Source organism: Telopea speciosissima, chromosome 9, assembly GCF_018873765.1.
Source record: "Telopea speciosissima isolate NSW1024214 ecotype Mountain lineage chromosome 9, Tspe_v1, whole genome shotgun sequence".
Taxonomy (NCBI): Eukaryota; Viridiplantae; Streptophyta; class Magnoliopsida; order Proteales; family Proteaceae; genus Telopea; species Telopea speciosissima.
In genome coordinates this window covers 38,389,292-38,408,541 of record NC_057924.1, presented here as the reverse complement: position 1 = coordinate 38,408,541, position 19,250 = coordinate 38,389,292, and the positions used below count along the sequence as shown (strand labels likewise).

General features: G+C 43.5%; 1 pseudogene; it reads left to right on the top strand.

Moving 5' to 3' along the window:
- Positions 1-381: 381 nt before the first annotated feature.
- LOC122638876 lies at positions 382-18,620 on the top strand (annotated as a pseudogene).
- The last annotated feature ends 630 nt before the right edge of the window (positions 18,621-19,250 follow it).

The window sequence follows — 19,250 nt, the reverse complement described above, 5'->3', positions numbered from 1 at the left end:
TTTTCTCCCCTGATCACAAAAGTGCCAAAAGAGTACAACAGATTGGAGAGGCTTGAAGCAGGTCTTGCATGAACTAGAGCTGCAACAAGAGAAGTTGCTCGGAACTGGAACCAAACACCTGACCAAGATTATGTCCCTCAAGGTCCCATTTACTGGAAACTCAGTGCCTTTCACAGGTAAGCAGTGTAAGGGTTTCCTTCTTGATGGGGTTCCTTTAAAACCCATGTTACCTCCATTAAAAAAGACTGAAGTTTCATTAATTATAACATCTTAATTTTAGCATGAAAGGCCTAGAGCTCAATGTCTATTAAGGAACTGGCTTCCTTTTTCATTTTTTTCCTTTTTCTGTGAATTAATGAGTGCTTCAGGAGTTATTTGGAAATGGAGAAACAATTCAAGGTGTTCATCTATGAAGGAGAGCCACCAATGTTCCACAATGGACCTTGCAAAAGCATATATTCCATGGAAGTAAATTTCATTAACATGATGGAGATGAGTAGCCAGTTTCGAACCAGAGACCCAGAAAAGGCTCATGTTTTCTTCCTCCCCTTCAGTGTGACAATGATGGTCCGGTTCATCTATATAGCTGATTCCCAAGACTTTGCCCCAATCAAGAGAACAATTGTCGATTACGTAGATGTCATCTCCAAAAAATACCCTTTCTGGAACCGTAGCCTTGGTGCGGACCATTTCATAGCTTCTTGCCATGATTGGGTAAGAGTCTTCTTCTTCTTCTTCTTCTTCTTCTTCTTCTTCATCTTCTTCTTCTGCTTCTTTTTCTTCTTCTAGTAGTCAATTATTATGTATATGACGAATGGAAGGGACTATATTTGTCACGCCCCTATCCCAAGCTTAGGAATAAGCATAGTCAAGAGGGTGATTAGGATGACGTACGTCACCCCAATTCCTACCAGGATCAACGACACAGTTTCCCAAGCCATAGTCCACGACCAAGGACCCACCCAAATAATTACATTTGCTTAAAGAGATGAATATTCCATTAAACATCAGAGTTAAAGTGAGCGAAAGCAATATATACATAGCAGTTACAATATGTTCAGAAGGCTAGGTGATACAGTAATAGTTTAACACTAAATACCAACTAACCATGACGTAACTACTCAAAATAAAGTAAGTTATTACAAAAAGGTTCATAATGGGCACACAGCCCCAAAAGAATCAAAAGTAGGGATAATCCCCAACAACATCAGTGCCCGTAAGCACAATCATCACAGGGGCAACCGTCATCATATTCATCTGACATAAACTCAGGTTCCTCTGCGCCAAGACTATCATAGTCTGCCGGTTGAGCTTCTAGGCCAGCCAAATAACTAGCATCTGCATCAAAATCTAAAAAATTGTGTACACAGGGGGTCAGCTCCACTGAGCCAGTGAGGGGAAAGGGGAGTGCACAAACACACAATTACACATAGTCCATGATGCATGTAATGTTAAATAGATTTTCCACCTAATAAGCAATCTAAGTCATGGTATATGCTACTGTGATAACTCGGGAGACACTGAGGTCACTTAACTTATCGCCCCAATGAAACCTCAATTTTCACGAAGGAGCCTACCCTGGTAGAAGCCATCAGACGACCCAGTGGCAGACCCCGATAGCCATCACTACCCCTGACCTGGCCTCTCTCCCCCACAGGTAACAGGTGCTCAGGCTATCCAACACATAAATCCCTGTTGGTAAGGGTCGTAGCATAAGGGATCAAGAATCCTAGCCGTAAATATACTAGATGCAAGTCCTATTGTCCCGAGAGGTATTCTGAGTGCATCAACGTCTCATTCTATCTAGTACCCGGATACCAACACGGCATGACGCATATAAACCACGATGGCAAGCAATGATTATAATAAGAAATTCTGGGGTTCCGACACTGGCATACCCGGCACCGTAACCCAATACAATGAAGTCAGGTAAACATATCCACATTTTATCAATTCGTATCCAACATGGTTTTATATGCAAAGATGCAACATAGTAGAATGAATGCAACCATAAACCATCATATGATCCATATAGTTGTATGTATATTATATTTATATCAAGCCCAATCATTACCCAAAACCCATTCACAATTTGCTTGCTTGTCGTTCGGTGCGTGTGGTAAGATTTGCCTTGGTGTATGCACTCTCGTACAAGTTATGATGTCTGAGGATGCGTGAGAACAAAGTTAGAAGTGTATAGGTGGGTCCCATGAGGGGCCCCAACAATTTGAAGTTTGGGTCAAGACAGCACGGGCGGAGGCAACCAGGTGAGTCCGTTCCTGGATCCGTCAAGTCAGCCAAGAAAATAGGTGGAACGGATTCATGGGCGGGACTACCAAGTGAGTCCGCTCGTGCATCTGTCCGAACCCTGAGACACACCTGAGAGCAACCTGAGCTACGGATGGACTCACTAAGTGGATCTGCTCGTGGCTCCGCCCAGTTTAACGGCTAGGCCTATACTAGACAAACTAACGGGTAGAAACACGATAGTAGATCCGCTCGTGGATCCATCGACTTTCTCTTTGAAATTTGAGAAGATTTACACCCCCAACCCTTCTTCCAAGGAACCACAAGGGTCCTAGGGTTAAGGAGGTGAGTCCAAACCTTTGTTGAGTGTCCAAAACATGTATCCCTCCATAGAACATAGAGGATTCAAGGGATTGGATCCAATTCCAAGGTTCTTCTGAAACTTAACCTAGGTCTTCAATTCAATAAGGCCATGAAGGCAGCAAGGGAGGAGAATAGAGTCTCAATTTGAGTATTCATTAGGGATTATTAGAGGTCATTGGGTTCCTAAGAGGAAACCCTAAGCTTGGAATCGATCCCAAGGGAATCCCCAAACTTGAAAATGGAAAAGGGAGGGAGAAAGGTGAGAATATTCACCTCAAGAATGGACCAATGGATGGTTTCCACCTCAACAGCTCCCTCCAAGCCTTTTCTCTCCAAAGCCTTCAATGCTCCAAGCTCTAACGTTTTGGGTAGGTAGGAGAAGTAAATGAGTCTAAAAGGCTAAGCTTTGCCTTTATAACCCGTCCCCACATAGGGCCTGTTTGGTTTGGGCTCTAAGAGTTAAAACTCATTAAAAGCCAACTTAGGCAAATGGGTCCACCTATATGGCACACCCACAAGCCAAGGAGATTAAGGGTGGGGCCCACATTATTTAGGTGCTTAGGTAAGAATGCCCGGGGCACAGGAAGTGGGTCCCACACAAGGAAAACACCCAAAAGCCCTAGACAGCATGGGCGGACTAATAGACGGATGTGGTCTTCATGAGTCTGTTCGTGCATCCGTTACTGTTGTAAAGGGCAGGGCCCTATAGAAATTGGTTGGGCTTTGGCCCACATTTCAAGGCCAACAAGGGGAGGGCATACTAACATCCATAAGGTAGTAACTTACCCCTCGATCGTCATGACGTGTCCTTCGTGATCCCAAAGAGTTTCCTGATTGCGATGCTGAGTTCATCACTAGGTGCGGTATCCAAATGTGGGGATATAGGAAACATTCTCCGGTGCTCTTCACTCCGGGGACTCGTACTAGGAGGATGGTCAATGAAGTCACCATCGACGAATCTTCACCACTGTCGGTTGAGGAACCTTTCCTCCACAGGCAGGCCCATGAACTGGTCAACAATCTTGTGGCTAGGTTAGACCACAAGCGAGAATAGCTCACTAGTGTACACGGCAGTAGAATCTACACGTTATAAGAGAGAAATTATAAGTAAAGCAAATCTGGGCGCAGATGTAATATCCTCCCCTCCTTACAAAAATTTCATCCTCGAAATTTATCTTACCTTGTAAGAATCCAAGGGAAGGGTACTTTGCTCGCATCTCCACCTCAGCTTCCCAGGATGCCTCTTCCTTTGGGTGGTTGCACCACTTCACTTTCACATAGTAAATAGGCCTATTGCGGAGATTCACCACTTTGCTGTCTAAGATGTTCTCGGGCAGTTCTTTATAAGATATATCCGCTGCCAGCTCTGGTGATTCTTGATATAGAACATGGCTTGGGTCATGCATGTACTTCCGCAACATAGACATATGAAAGACATCGTGCACGCCATCCAAAGATGGTGGAAGGGCTAACCGATAAGCCACCGGTCCAATCTTCGTAAGAATTTCATAGGGCCCAATATACCTCGAGCTTAGCTTACCCTTCTTGCTGAACAGCATCACGCCCTTGGTAGGAGACACCTTGAGAAATACCTTATCACCAATATGAACTCTAGATCCTTCCGCCTTTGGTCTACATAGCCCTTTTGCCTAGACTGGGCAGCTTTGATTCGCTCACGAATCAAGTCCACCTTCTAACAAGTTGCTTGGATCAATTCCGGCCCAAGGATACGTCGCTCACCTACTTCATCCCAATACAATGGAGTATGGCACTTCTTCCCATACTGAGCTTCAAATGGAGTCATCCCAATAGTAGCTTGATAACTGTTATTGTAGGCGAATTCGATAAGCGAGATGTGCTCATCCCAATTGCCCTGCATATCAATGGCACAGGCTCGGAGCATGTCTTCCAATGTCTATATTATCCATTTCCATTGTCCGTTGGTCTGTGGATGGAAGGCAGTGCTAAAACTCAACAAGGTGCCAATGGCTCTCTACAATCTGCCCCAAAACTTGGATGTTAACCTAGGATCCCAATCCGAGATAATGCTAACTGCAACTCCATGCAGGCGAACCACATTATCAATGTACAAGCGGGCAAGCCTATCTATAGAATAGGTGTCCTTAATTGGAATGAAGTAAGCTGTCTTCATTAATCTATCCATAATAACCCATAGAGCATCAACACCTCTGGGTGTACGAGGCAGTCCTGTGATGAAGTCCATGGTGACGTGTTCCCACTTCCATTCTAGCATGAGCAATGACTGTAGAAGGCCATGTGGCCATTGTCTATCTGCCTTTACTTGCTGATAGGTAAGACACCTGGCCACAAATTTAGCTACATCCCTCTTCTTTCTACTCCACCAGTAGTGTCCTTTCAGGTCCTTGTACATTTTAGTACTACCTGGGAGGATCGAATAGGGAGAATCATGTGCTTCTGACAATACTTCTTTCCTCATCTGATCGTCATTAGGGACACATAGCCAATCTCTAAACATGAGAATGCTGCCATTTGTCAATGTGAAATCCAGATCTCGCTATTTATTAACCTGAGTAGCTTCAATGATCTCCTGGAAATGTTCATCTGAGGCCTAAGCAGACTGGATCCTTTCCACCAAGGTGGGTTACACAGATAAGACTGCTAGAGATAGAGTAACACCCTCTACTAGTAACTCCAAATCCACCCTTCTAGCTTCTTCAACAAGTTCTTCACTAACAGTCAAGGATGCAAGGGATAAGGTCTATGACTTTTGACTAAGAGCATCCGCCACAACGTTTGCCTTACCCGGGTGGTAATGGATGGTGCAATCATAGTCCTTCATGAGTTCCAACCAATGCCTCTGTCTCATGTTGAGTTCCTTCAGAGTAAAGAAATTTTTTAGGGTTTTATGGTCACTGTAGATCTCACTCTTCTCTCCATACAGATAGTGTCTCTAGATCTTCAGAGCAAAGACCACAGCCGCCAACTCTAAGTTATGAGTTGGGTAATTCCTCTCATAATCCATCAGCTGACGAGAAGTATAGGCTACCACTTTTTTGTTCTGCATCAAAACATAGCCGAGGCCCATCTTTGAAGCATCGCAATAAACTACCATCCCTCCAATACCATTTGGAATGGTGAGCATCGGAGCCGAACTCAGTCGTTGCTTTAATTCTTGGAAATTCTTCTTGCAGTCATCTGTCCATTCGAACTTCACTCCCTTCCAGGTCAGTAGAGTCATAGGAGCAGAGATTTTTGAAAAATTCTTGATAAATCTCCTATAATAATCGGCTAAACCGAGGAAACTGTGAATATCTACTACATTCTTGGGCATCTCCCACTCGACTACGGACTGTACCTTGTCGGGGTCAACTTCAATACCCTTCACAGAAACCAAGTGACCTAAGAAAGTCACTTGCTGTAACCAAAAATCGCACTTGCTGAACTTACCATATAGGTGCTTTTCTCTCAAGCACTGCAGCACGAAGCGAAGGTGGTCAGCATGTTCTTCCTCGCTCTTAAAGTAGACCAGGATGTCGTCAATAAACACGATGACATACTTATCTAGCATGTCATGAAACACTCTGTTCATTAATTCCATAAAATCTGCTGGGGTATTTGTCAGCCCAAAGGACATAACCAGAAACTCGGAGTGTCCATATCACGATCTGAACGCGGTCTTGCTAATGTCACTACCTCTGATCTTCAATTGATGATACCCCAAGATGAGGTCAATCTTAGAGAATACCCTCGCGCCTTGTAATTGGTCGAACAAGTCATCGATCCTAGGCAGCGGGTACCAATTCTTGATTGTAAGCTTGTTGAGTTCACGGTAGTCAATGCACATACGTATACTACCGTCCTTCTTCTTTACAAACAACGCAGGTACACCCCACGGGGAAACACTTGGCCTGATGAAGCCCTTCTTCAGCAGATCATTGAGTTGCTCTTGAAGTTCCTTCAATTCTGATGGGGCCATCCTGTATGGTGCCTTAGACACTGGAGCAGCAGTAGGCACCAGGTCAATCATAAACTCTGTTTCCCGGTCCGGTGGTAATCATGTGAGGTCTTCCGGAAAGACATCAGGAAAATCTCTTACTACACTTATTTCTTCCATAGGTGTAATCTTAGCTTCAGTGTTCAACACGGAGGCTTAGTAACATTGACAACCTTGTGCTAAGAGCTTCTGAACTTAGAGAGCCAAAATGATTGTCTTTCTAGGCTTTTTACTTTTGTTGCCCTTGAACACAAATTCATTGCCTTCCTTTGACTTGAAGAGTATCTTCCTCTCTGCGCAGATCAGGCTAGCTCCGTGTGCGGACAACCAATCCATTCCCAGAATGATATCAAAGTCCCTCATATCTAGAATTATCAAACTGGCCTCAAGTCCATGGTCGCTTACTCGAACATGGCAAGAGTTGAAGGCTTGGTCAAGCTCGACCTTGCTTCCAATCGGTGTACAAACTATTAGCTTTTACTCCATACTGGCTGGATTAATTGGTAATTTCTCGACAAACGAAGGTGATATAAAGGAGTGCGATGCTCCTGAGTCAAATAACACATAAGCAGGTAAGGAGCACACAGAAATCATGCCTGACAAACACCGAATAGCCAAACATGATAAACTCAACATAAGGAATTTTACTAAAGTGGTTGAGTACAATACCTGTAATGACACCAAGGTCTGACTGGGCATCTTCACGAGTGATAGAATAAACTCACCCCTGAGTCTTGCTTGCTGGATGAAGGAGAAGTGAACAAACAGGTGTCTTTGCTTGGGCCGCCTTGGAAGTCACAGTTGGCCATGAACCTGGTTGTCGAGGACGTGGGCAATCCTTGACCATATGACTAGACTCCTTACAGTTGTAACATACCAGAGTCTAGTTCCCATAATAAGGAGCAGATGTAGCTTTCGGTACCTGGGCCACATCAAGTCTACGGGACTGAATTGGAGCCACATTCGTAGAGGCCCCTCTCCTTTGGAACTTATTAGGTCCCCTAGAGTCATGAGATGACATTGGCCTCTTGCCAGCTTGTATGGCTCTGTAGTTCTCTCTCTGCTAATCTTCAATCAACTTAGTAGCTTAAACTACTTCCGCATAGGTAGGGTACTTGTGTAGCACCACAGTTGTACTTAGACTAGCCCTCAGCCCTTGTTCAAATTTTCTTGCTTTAACATCCTCAATCTTCAAGTGTGCGGGGGTAAAATAGAAATACTCTTCAAAGGTCTGTTGATATTCAAGGACCGATTTGGATCCTTGGCTGAGGCTCATGAATTCGATTTCCTTCTTCTCTCGAAAGTTCCTTGGGAAGTAATTCTCGAGAAAGGCTTTCGTAAATTGAGCCTAAGTTACATTTGGATATCTGGCCCAGAAATGTTCCTTGGAGGAATGCCACCATACATCAGCGTCACCTCGAAGTTGGAAAGTGGCACAACGAATCTTCTCAAGGTCACTACACGGTAGTACCTCAAAGATCCTTTCCAAGTCTCTTATCCATGTAGCTAGGAACATAGAGTCATGGATCAACTTGTAAAAAGTAGGAGGACGATGCTATTGGAACTTCTCAGAAAGTTTGGAGGCATCGGCCCACTCTGGCACCACATTTCTGACTAGTAGGGCAGCCGGAGCAAGGGGAGGTGGATTTTGGAACACTTGCTCTGTAGGAACTTCAACTATAGCTAGTCCAAGAGAAGAAATGATAGGAGTGGTGTTACACCCCCATCTCTGAACCACTAGAAATGCAATCAGAGCATACAACTATACTCCCCAACCATAAGAATCACTGATGCAGTATCCAAGACTAACTCATTCACAACGACAAATAATAGGTAAAAAGGAAAGAGATAATATTAATAACATCAGAGTTAGCAGAAGCTATGTGATAGCATATAAAATATTGATTATTCAAGTTTAAACCTTCAAGTACAATTCATTTGGATCAGGACCTATGTATTACCTACTGTATAAATAATACATCTATCAAGGAAGAAATAAAAAGAATACACCTTTGAATCAAAGTTGATTGTTTATCAAAGTGTAACATAAGCTGGCCACCAACCAAGGATCATTGTTCCCTCGTGGAACACATCTCATTGTAGCACTCTGGTCCATGATCCTTATACTCCGGAGTCCACCACTCTTCATGATTTACTTCAGTAGTCTTGAACTCTGCGTCGTCCTGTTCGAATGTACCTGCAATCATCTAAAAAAAATATGTTTCCTCGAGGAATGAGCTCCACTGAGCCTAATGAGTGGTTAAACCACACAAGCAAGCACAATAATAATAATGAATGAGTTCGATCGCAAACCAGACATGATAAGCAAATCCCACAGCGTCCCATACCACCAGGATAATCCGCACATCATACATGGTTTACAATCATGCCACATGAATGCATGATGAAGTTAAATTTTATTATTATCCACCTAACAAACAATACCTAAGTCAGGTAAAGTACTATTGCAACACCCTAGGTAGCATCCCCGATGTCGGTACCATTAGCGGATGGTATACCGGCGATGACAAACCTGAGTTGCGGTTGGAAGCCTGCAGTACCGGTCTCCACCAAGAGATATATGCAAACCCCCATAATAACCCTAGCTCCTTCCCGGTCCCGCAAACTCACCAAAGTTCTCCCGAGTTTTGAGAATGATAATTCCATCACACAGGATATTACCATCGGTTAACCAACACCTTACCCCCTGTTGGTAAGGGGTGTAGTACGGGGTACATTATCCTAGCCAAATGCATCTATTATATAAAAAGGGTATGCACATGCATAAGCCAGAGGTCGAGTCCATAGTACCAAAGATGGTCGGCCGGCTATCCTCTCACCTCTCTAGCCTATACATACACATACAAGTACGGGATGTGATTACCGAAAGCGGTCGATCAGTCACCACCCCATTTCCTCTTAATGCAGTAGACAACTCTAATGCAATTACAAGTACGGCAATCTTAAGCCCAGTACCGACCGGCACTTGGATCCCGCTTCTGAAGCCCTAGATCTATATGCCATGAGTGAATTCACATTATAGAAACCCCAGGTCCAGTACCAACCGGCACCCGAGTCCCATAACAAAATCTAATACCATTTGCACCATAGTGCAATAGAATAAATAATATCGTAAGACAAGAATGTAAAGTCCTATCAATATCTAAACATGTATATCGTCCTACATCTTAATAATAATTATATAATATAGCACACATGCATGAATGGCATTCGTAAGATACGACACACAAACATTCCATAAATTAAGATGTTTGCTTAACTCACTCACCTTGATTCTCGATCAGTCGTTAATATCGAGTTCTTTAAATTGGCGATCAATGCCAAGCTCACCGTTCCACATACTAATACGCCCTTGAGCTGGGTGAGTCAACCTAAAGTGGGTGTACAATGTGGGGTGAGGTTAGTGTCTTAGGGCCAGAAGAGTTGGGCCCCATAAATTATCAAACAAGGCTGAAAATAGGGGACTGGCACATACATCAAGCCTAAGACCGGTAGATGTTATTTGCCTATCCATGTGCCTGTCCCTCTCGAGAAACTCCACATGCAGAAATAGTGTCTCAAGGTCCGCCACTTGCATGTGCCTGTCCATGTGCCTATCCCTCTCGGGAATCCACCGGTAGGAATAGTTTCTTAGGGACTGGCACATACAGCATGTGCCTGTCCATGTGCTTGTCCCCTGGCAGTAGCCACGACACAGGGACTGGTACCTGCATGTGCCTGTCCATGTGCCTGTCACCGCTGGTCTTGTTCATACCATTCCGAAAAAGGTTTTGAAACCCCAAGGTCTTGGGATAAAATGGGGTATTCTTAGAGGTTTTTAGGGGTCTCTTTGGCCATGAGAACAACTCTAATCAAGGTGCCATAGCACACACCCAACATGAGTTTGTAAACCCAATGATCGATCGGGTTTTCCTCCATTAAAATATATATGGGAAGGAAACTCATGGGTTTGGGTATTGGGGTTTGGAAGGGTCTTTAATCAATGTTATTTAACAACCCATAAACCACACATCTATGGTCTTCTATGAGGATTGGTGAAACCTATAAATGGAGGTGAAACCCCAACTTAGGGTTCATAAATGGAGAAGGGTGAATGGGGTTCAAAGTAGGATTAGGTATCTTTATAACTAAGCATCAAAGATTAGCCATTAATGGCCTTCCCATTAGGTAGATGAAGCATTTATAGCTTGATCATAACCCAAACCCTAGCTCTATAAATTAGGAAATGAGTGAGAGAGAGAGCGAGAGAGAAAGAGAGTGCTCACCAAGGTAGGAGAGCGAGCTTGAGTTCCACCTTTCTCCTTCCTTCTCCTTCCTTCTTCCTCTTCTTCTTCCTTCTTCTTTCTTCTTCTTCTTTCTTCTTCTCCTCTTCTTCTTTCTTCTTCTCCTCTCCTCTCCATGATTTAGGGTTATAATGTGAGGTGAATAGTAGTTTTGAATCTTTAATAACCCATCTAGCCATTAGGTCTTGTTTGGTTAGTCTTAGGTCCATTTGCTTAGGGGCTTGTTTGGTTAGGTGTAAGCCCAAGGTATAGTTTAAGTCATTGGGCCATTGGATCCACTTGGGCCCATGGCCCATGGCCTGAGTTCTAGTTACAAATAGAAAGAGGCTAAGGTCCTAAGCCCAAGCCCATTCTAGTCCTTATGCTTATTAATGATCATGCATAGGCATGAATTACTCAGATAGTGGCTTACTCCCAGTCATCGCTAAGTGGATAAGGACGATTTAGGTGCGGGCCTCGCGGATCCTCGGAATGAGGGAATTCTAGGAAGGTACCCTCGTAGACAAACTTCCCCTATCTCTGTCGAGGTACCTATCCTTGACGACTTTCCCCGAGCCACGATCGATAATATTGTGGGATGGCTTGAGTATAATGACCCACAGTTCACAAGCGTACTCCGTTCCCAGTTCTACACAAAAGGTTCAAACCAGACTGGTGGTTAGACTGGGTTTTAAATCGGGTTTTGGGCATGGATTTAACAAGTGGTATTAGCTACGGGATTAGGAACTTCGTGTGTTGGAGGTGGCACTCTTGGTCCTTCCCAACCGACATTCTGAAGCTGGGCAGTTACATTCTGCATGAAAGTGTGCTGCTCATCTTGGGATTCCCGATGTTCCCTTTGCATGTCTCACAAAATGTTCCCCAAGAGTGCGGCAACATCTGCATTAGTATTAACTAGAGGCGGCACAGGCAAACCTTCCTTAGAGACATCACTGGTATCATCCCTAGGAGGGGAACAATTCCGGTTACGAGTATTGACCATGATTTAGCACCTGATATAGATAAGATGCTTCATATGTTAGCATAAGGACAAGGGAAAAAAATGCAAGGCAAGGGACCTTAAGGGAAATACAAACAAAATTTTACACAAGGTGTGTGTGTGGCAACACACAAGAGAAACTAGGGTCCTAAGAATGAGACTGAGCCAAGATATAGGCCAATAGCCCTTTAGAATATGGGCGGATTCACGGATGGATCTAACCTTCTGGGTCCGTTTGTGACTCCATCGCAAAATTAGACTGAACGGACTAACGGACGGATGTGGAATGAGAGTCCGTTCGTTCGTCCATTCTTAGGGTGTTCATTTGACCCAAAAGACTGAGCCGAACAGATTTATGAACGGATCCTTGAATCATGGTTTTGTTCGTTCGTCCGTGCAGTTCAACAAACAAAAAGTCAGACTTATATACTCAACAAATTCACGAGCAGAGTCACCATTAATGAGTCCGGTCGTGCATCCGTTCGAAAATTTTTGATAAGAATACCAACCGCGCATTTTAGTTCCATTTTGGCTTGTTTGGGAGAGGCGAAGGCACAGAGCAAGGGAAGCCCATACTACGTCCGTCCAAAATTTTACACCCTAAACTCATGGATTTTAGACTCCTCACCCTCAAGATCCAAGCTTCCCACTTCAAGGTATGAGATCCTTTCCCATCTTTGATCCCTTGGGTTTGTTCTTAGTCCTCTTTTTAGGGTTTTTGGTTAAATTTTCTTCTCTTTTCCATTATACGATGTTAAATTGCTTGAAATATGTTGCAAGGTTGTTTTTCTTTGTTTCCTTAACTTCCAATCTATTTGTGAACATGTCTTACCGTGTCCACAATCATCGATTAGGGCTAGGGTTGGTTAACCCTTGCCAAAACCAAAATTTCCCCCACTGTTTTTGGGTAATTAGTTTTGTAATAGGAAATGCATTTTAATTATTCCCACATTCCATGAATTCGTTGTAATTTTTTTTTTTTTTTGTTATCTGTTTAGCATCATTGTCAATGCCTTAATGGGATTTAGAAGAAAATCCCCAAATTCTTGCCATTTTAAGAGGGAGTTTTGCTTTATATTTTTAATGTACTATTTCCTCTATTGATTTCCCTTACAATCATATTATTTATGTCTGTGTTTGATCTTTGTTGTTGCATTTGTTTTTTTTTTTTTTATTTTTATAAATAGGCTTATTGGGTTTTCTTCCCTTAAACCCAAATTCAAGGGAGTTATCTTCCTATCAAATCTTTTGTGATAATTCTCATGGATATAGATCATTTATATTGCTGTATTTTTACATTTAAAACCCCATATTTGTTGGATTTGGAGTGACCAAGCATTCACATTGTCTCCTCTTTCTTTTGTTTGCATGTGTAGGCATCCTAGAGTGAAATGGCTCCTAAGACTAGGGGAAACAGGGCTCCTGTAGTAGCAGCAGTACTAGCTCCAACCCCAGCCCAATTTGATGCCAACTTCTTTATATCTACTGAAGCAGAAAGACTATACACCCGGAAGCTTCACAACCGGAAGATTGAGGTGATAAGAGATGTTATTGTAGAAGAGTTGTTTGCCTTCAAGGTGGGGCCAAGATTTGGGAACTTGGGATGGTTCAACATGCTAACCTTGCCCAGGTACTACTACCCCAAACTGATTGGGCACTTCTACTCTAATATGACAATTATTCAGGAGGATGCAGGGAGGCTTCGAATTAATTCCTTTGTGAAGGGAGTTAGGATAACTTTCAATGAGGTTGAGCTAGGGGTCATTCTTGGGGTCAGTTCTATTGGAGACTGGGTTTATCATCCACCAGGGAGGGACCCTTTGACTTGTGTGTCCAAGGCAGAGTACAAACATCTGTATTCCACCCTGACCAATGACAATTACAACCACCGGATGAATATGATTACATTTGGTAAGTCACAGCGGATTCTGACCATGATAGCCAAGACCAACCTTGTTCCTGTTAAGGGGCATGAGCCCTCTCTCATATCTGCAACTCTAGGCTACTGTCTGCATCAAGGGATTCAAGTAAGTCTGCCCTTCATCATGGTTAAGCACATGGAACAGGTCCAGTTCAAATTTAGAATATAGAAGACCCTGCCCTATAGAAGGCTTCTCACCCGTATTTTCAAGCACTTCCAGGTTAACCTGGTGGATGAGCCACCATGCGAGAGCTACAAGGAACCTCTGGGGCAAAATTCCCTGGCCCGAATGAAGATTAAATGCAATACATTCAGTGATGGGGAGGCAATGATCCCAGAGGGTGGTGAGGATGCAGAGAGGAGTGACGATGATGAGGGAGGAGCACCAGTGCAGTTTGCTATTGGAGCCTCCAGTTCTAGGACTTCTGACATGGGTGCTATCCTAGATGCACTTGGTTAGTTGAATACCAACATGGCCAAGCTCAACTCGGACATGGTGCAGGGTTTTGCAGGGATCCATGGACAGTTTGCTTCATACAATCATCACTTCAAGAGGGTGGAGAAAGACATTCATGACATCAACACCTATCTTTACTATGAAAGTGATGATGGCGAGGATGGAGGCAGCGATGATGAGATGAGGGACTAGACCCCGGGGCTGTAGGAGTTATTTTTTGTTTTTCTCAGTTTGTGTTGTTTTATGGTTTGGATGACTATTTGAAGAACAATATTTTTACTTTCAGCTTTTTTTTGTTCAAACATGTAACTACTGTTTCCAGTTGTGATTTTAGAATTTTGTTTTTTTTTTGGGGAGATGTGTCTGTTATGCTCACCTGTACAGGAGGTTGGGCAACAAAACAACTGGAAGTACCTGGAACTTATATATATATATTCGCTAGAAGATCATTGTATTAAGAAAATTGAAAATAGATACAAAGGGAGCAAAGCCCAAACACTAGCACGCAAGCACTAAGAGTCAACTACAGGAGGGAACTAAAAGAAGGGGTAGCCCGAACATCATAGAAATCGAAATATAGGCAAATGTTGTCCCTATTATTTGCTATGGTTCTCGGATTTTACCCTAGTTAGCCTTCCTCCTATGTCTTACATACATTCCAATTATGTCTGTTGAAGGCTTTTAATTTAGACCCTATTGTGTAGAGTAAATCAAGAGCCCTTGGTGGACCATGTCTGGTGCATAGCATCACGCTCTGATACCACGCTGTCACGCCCCTATCCCAAGCTTAGAAATAAGCATAGTCAAGAGGGTCATTAGGATGACGTACGTCACCCCAATTCCTACCAGGATCAACGACACAGTGTCCCAAGCCATAGTCCACAACCAAGGACCCACCCAAATGATTACATTTACGTAAAGAGAGGAATATTCCATTAAACATTAGAGTTAAAGTGAGCGGAAGCAATATATACATAGCAGTTACAATATGTTCAAAAGGCTAGGTGATACAGTAATAGTTTAACACTAAATACCAACTGACCATGACGTAACTACTCAAAATAAAGTAAGTTATTACAAAAAAGTTCATAATGGGCACAAAGCCCCAAAAGAATCAAAAGTGGGGACAATCCCCAACAACATCAGTGCCCGTATGTACAATCATCACAGGGGCAATCGTCATTGTGTTCATCTAACACAAACTTAGGTTCCTGCGTGCCAATATTGTCATAGTCTGTCGGCTGAGCTTCTAGGCCAGCTAAATAACCACCATCTGCATCAAAATCTAAGAAATTGTGTACACAGGGGGTTAGCGCCACCGAGCCAGTGAGGGGAAAGGGGAGTGCACAAACACACAATCACACATAGTCCATGATGCATGTAATGTCATTGTATATGCTACTGTGATAACTCGGGAGATATTGAGGATCACTTAACTTATCGCCCCAGTGAAACCTCAATTATCACAAGGGAGCCTGCACTGGTAGAAGCCATCAAACGACCCAGTGGCAGACCCCGATAGCCATCACTACCCCTAACCTAGCCTCTCTCCCCCACAGGCAACAGGTGCTCAAGCTACCCAGCACATAAACCCTTTTTGGTAAGGGTCGTAGCATAAGGGATCAAGAATCCTAGCCGCAGATATACTACATGCAAGTCCTATCATCCCAAGAGGTATTTCGGGTGTATGAATGTCCCATTTCATCTAGTACCCGGATACCAGTACGGTATGGCGCATACAGACCAGGATGGCAAGCAATGAATATAATAAGAAATTTTGGGTTTCGGCACTAGCATACCCGACACCATAACCCAATACAATGAAGTAAGGTAAACATATCTACATTTCATCAATTCGTATCCAACATGGTTTTATGCAAAGATGCAACATAGTAAGAATGAATGCAACCATAAACCATCATATGATCCATATAGTTGTATGTATATTATATTTATATCAAGCCCAATCATCACCCAAAACCCACTCACAGTTTGTTTGCTTGTCGTTCGGTGCATTTGGTAAGATTTACCTTGGTGCACGTACTCCCGTACAAGTTATGATGTCTAAGGATACGTGAGAACAAAGTTAGAAGTGTATAGGTGGGTCCCATGAGGCGCCTCAACAATTTTTTTGAAGTTTGGATCAAGACAGCACAGGCAGATGCAGGGACGGAGGGAACCAGGTGAATCCGTTCCTGGATCCGTCCAGGTCAACCAAGAAAATAGGTGGAATGGATTCACGGGTGGGACTACCAAGTGAGTCCACTCGTGCATCCGTCTGAACCCTGAGACACACCCGAGAGCAACCTGTGGTACGGGCAGACTCACCAAGTGGATCCACTCGTGGCTCCGCCCAGGTTAATAGCTAGGCTTATACTGGAGGCAGAAACACGACAGTGGATCCGTTAACTTTCTCTTTGAAATCTGAGAAGATTTCCACCTCCAGTGCTTCTTCCATGGAACCACAAGGGTCCTAGGGTTAAGGAGGTGAGTCCAAATCTTCGTTGAGGGCCCAAAACATGTATCCCTCCATAGAACTTAGAGGATTCAAGGGATTGGATCCAACTACAAGGTTCTTCCCAAACTTAACCTAGGTCTTCAATGCTTTGAACAACAACTTAGGTCAATAAAGCCATGAAGGCAGCAAGGGAGGAGAATAGACTCTCAATTTGAGTATTCATTAGGGATTATTAGAGGTCATTGGGTTCCCAAGAGGAAACCCTAAGCTTGGAATCGATCCCATGGGAATCCCCAAACTTGAAAATGGAAAAGGTAGGGAGAAAGGTGAGAACATTCATCTCAAGAATGGACCAATAGATGGTTTCCACCTCCACAACTCCCTCCAATCCTCTTCTCTCCAAAGCCTTCAATGCTTCAAGCTCCAACATTTTGAGTAGGTAAGAGAAGTAAATGAGCCTAAAAGGCTAAGCTTTGCCTTTATAACCCATCCCCACTTAGGGCCTGTTTGGTTTGGGCTCTAAGAGTTAAAACTCATTAAAAGCCAAATTAAGAAAATGGGTCCCACCTATATGGCACACCCACAAGCCAAGGAGACCAAGGGTGGGGCCCACACTATTTAGGTGCTTAGGTAGGAATGCCCAGGGCACTGGGAGTGGGTCCCACATAAGGAAAACACTCAAAAGCCCCAAATAGCATGGGTGGACTAACGAACGGATGTGATCTTCATGAGTCTGTTAGTGCGTTCGTTGCTGCTGTAAAGGGCAGGGCCCTACAGAAATTGGTTGGGCTTTGGCCCACACTTTAAGGCCAACAAGGGGAGGGCATAATAACATCCATAAGGCAGTAACTTACCCCTCGATCGTCACGACGTGTCCTTCGTGATCTCGCAGAGTTTCTCGATCGCGATGCCGAGTTCATCACTAGGTGAGGAATCCAAATGTGGGGATACAGGAAACATTCTCCGGTACTCTTCACTCCGGGGACTCATACTACGAGGATGGTCAATGAAGTCACCATCGACAAATCTTCCCCACTGTCGGTTGAGGAAACTTTCCTCCACAGGCAGGCCCGTGAACTGGTCAATAATCTTGTGGTTAGGTTTGACCATAAGCGAAAATAGCTCACCATCGTACACGATAGCAGAATCTACACATCACCAGAGAGAGAAATTATAAGTAAAGCAAATTCGGGCGCGGATGTAACAATATTCATCCACATTTGTTCCCAATATGTACAAGAACTCAATTCGGGTTCTCTGTAATGCAAACACTTCAGAGGGATTCAACCCCAACAAGGAAGCTTCTATACCAGAAATGAATCTCAGAACTGGTTTGATGAATGCCTTGATTGGTGGCCTATCAGCATCTCACCGGCCTATACTCGGATTCTTTACGGGAGGGATGCATGGTCCCATCAGGCCAGTGCTTTTAGAGCACTGGAAGAACAAAGATGAAGATTTGTAGGTGTTTGAGTATTTTCCTAAAGGAATATCTTACCAAGACAAGATGAGGCAAAGCAAGTTCTGCCTCTGCCCAAGTGGGCATGAAGTTGCCAGCCCAAGAATTGTGGAGTCATTCTATGCAGGCTGTGTACCAGTGCTGATAAATGATCACTATGTGCCTCCTTTTAGTGATGTTCTCAACTGGAAGAAATTCTCGGTGGTGGTTCCTATGGAAGATATACCAAACCTTAAGAAGATATTGATGAGTATATCTTCAACACAGTACATAAGGATGTAGAGGAGGGTGACACAGGTGTGGAGACATTTTGAGTTGCATTCCCCTCCCAAGAGGTTTGATGTCAACAACATGATTCTTCATTCTATCTGGCTTAGAAGATTGAACATTCGCATTAGAGATTCATGATTCTCATATACTGAAACCAAAACTCTTTTGCACACAATCAAATATAGTCTTTTACTCATTTGTGTAACTTTGAAGGAATGAAAGAAAAATTTTTATTTGTTTCCAAATTTTTTCCCTGGACGACTGCTGCACCTATAGATTTAACCTTACCCCCTTTTAATTATGTTATACTATCTACCTGAATTTACTTGTATTTGGAGCTCCAGTGCAGAGCATGGGAGCAACTCAACCAGCCCAGTGGCTTTGCCAATTTTTTCCTTAGGCGCTCGGGCAGGGGTGAGGTGGTCTTTTCACGCCTCATTCTGTCCAGCGCTGCAAGTGCAGCCCAGGCAGAGTGTTGGACAGGATCTTTTTGGACTTTTGACAGTATGTAAACCTAGATGAATCAAAGAAGATACAAAGCAAGAACAGAGGCCCAGAGGAGCAACAAGATAGAAGAATCGATACCCAGGTGAGCCAAAGATTATGTACAAGTGGGTCAATAACTCCAAAATAGCCAGGCCTTAAATCACAACTGGTAGAAATGGCCCGTGCATATCTTATATGTTTTTTTCTAAGGTTGGAGTTTTTGAATGTGAGACATTGATGTTAGAACAAATACCAAACAAAACATGAACAAGAAAGAAAACAAAGAAAGTTGATACAGAGATTTAACATGGTTGACACATCAATATGGTG